Raw genomic sequence first — 2,307 nt, forward strand, 5'->3', positions numbered from 1 at the left:
TATGGTACGAGTTTACGGGTCCCGGGTGCGTTTTGTCACCCTAGTGTTCCTCTGAATTCCCCTCCATCAATATTCCGTGATTTAGGGCGTACACTAAAGGAGCTGATGCCACCAATGACTCATTTTCACGGATCCAGACCTTCCCATGTTCCCTTGTCGACTATGAGCTGTCCCTTTGTGTGGGTTTGTTTGGACAGGGTGAGGTCCTTTGGAACCTCCATACGAAGGCCCATTTCCCGTGGTGCAAAGGACAGCAAAATGCTTCAAATTGGACATCAATGGAAAACAAAAGTAGGTTTCTGTTGACCGCTTGAAACCGGCACATCTTGAAGTTGAACCTAATTCACCTACGCAATGTTACGCATTCAGGACGAGTGGTGTCTCCGCCAGATAGATTTTGTCCCGGATGAATCCGGATCTTGTCGGGGAGGTGTAGCGGTTCTAGCTCGTGAGTGTTCCTTACTCCCTCGTTCTTGTTCTCCACTCCTCATATGTTACTTTATTTTGGAAAATACATTCATTCAGTTTTGACAACTTTATGTGTTAACATCATTATTACCTTACCCTTCAATGGTGACCCCGACGTAGGAAACGACTTGCTTGGATATATTCCTTGGATATCAATCATGTCTGTCAAAGGTGTGCCTGTAGTGGACACGGTTTTGGTCAAGCTTCCAGGATTCTGGACGTCGGAACCAATTTTATGGTTTGTTCAAGCCGAGTCGCAGTTCGCCTTGAGGAATATTACCATAGAGGATACCAAGTATCATCATGTGGTGGCTCCATTGGACCAAACTACTGCGAAGCGTGTGGCTGACATTTTCCTGTTTCCTTCTACTGATGGTTCGAAGTACACCATTTTAAAGGATCGTCTTCTCACCATTTTCTCCCTCTCCTCGTATCAACGGGCTCAGCTTTTGCAACAAGTTTCTCCCTTGGGGGATCGACGCCCTTTGGAATTGATGAGCGAGATGTTGGCTTTGTTGGGTAAACCGTCTTTTCTCTTCAAGTCTTTGTTTATGGATCATCTACCAAGAGAGGTTTGTTCACACTTGATCCACGAACTGGATGACACCGATCCTCGAAAGCTAGCTCTTTTGGCAGACAAATTGATGTCCGTACAGAATTCAATGGTTGCCGGATTGTCAGGTGCACCCAAAAGATCTTCACTGCCCACTCCATCCTCTCGTCGGAAATCTTGGTGAGGTTTCCATCAGCGGTATGGCCCCAAGGCGTTCAACTGTGAACAACCATGTTCCTTTGTCCAGCATACCACACCTTCCTGGATATCTAAAGTTCACACGATTCTGGGAAACGAGGAAGACGACCATCAGTAATGGGCATTGGTGGACGTCTATTATATCTCTCGAACAAATTGAATAATCAATCCTATTTAGTGGATTCCGGAGCCCAAATTAGTATTTTACCAGCTTCTCGTAATGTGAAAATGTCTTTGGTCGGTACTACGTCACTCATGGCAGCAAATGGTTCCACAATTCAAGCTTATGGCCGCAAGTCTCATTCCTTTGTTTTGGGGAATCTGAGATATCAATGGCATTTCTACCTGGCCGACCTGAATCAAGCCATCTTGGGGGCTGATTTCCTTCGAGCACTCAATCTTGTCGTAGACTTGAGTAACGAGCGCCTATTTAACCCTTTATCTTCAAATTATTTAAGAGGTCACGTGAGCCGAGCCATTGCTCCCACGTTGACCCTAGTGAAGGCGACCTCATCCAATTCATTTGAAGAACTTTTGGAGGCCTTTCCAGAACTCTCCATTCCCGCCTTTCGGGAGTCTGTCCCCAAACATGGGGTGTTTCATCGTATTCCCACAGTAGGACATCCTGTGCATGCTAAGGCTCGACACTTGTCTGGTGAGAAATTGACGGTGGCCAGGAACGATTTTGCGTGTATGCTGGAACTGGGCATTGTGAGACGCTCGGACAGCAGCTATTCCTCTGCTCTTCATGTCACGCCCAAGGCTGATGGATCCTGGCGCTTGGTAGGCGACTATCGGGCTTTGAATGCTAGAACGGTCCCGGATCGCTATCGTGTCCCACACATTCAAGATTTTGCGGACGGGTTGCATGGTTCTACGATCTATTCCAAGGTTGATTTGGTTAGAGGATACAATCAGATCCCAATGAATTCCGAAGATGTGCACAAGACAGCAGTTGTTACGCCCTTTGGGCTTTTTGAATGGCTAAAAATGCCATTTGGACTCCGAAACGTTGCGCAAACATTCCAAAGGATGATGGATTCAGTGTGGGGAGATTTGCCCTTTTTGTTTATTTATCTGGATGATAT

Source organism: Tigriopus californicus, chromosome 12 (genome assembly GCF_007210705.1).
Source record: "Tigriopus californicus strain San Diego chromosome 12, Tcal_SD_v2.1, whole genome shotgun sequence".
Classification (NCBI taxonomy): domain Eukaryota; kingdom Metazoa; phylum Arthropoda; class Copepoda; order Harpacticoida; family Harpacticidae; genus Tigriopus; species Tigriopus californicus.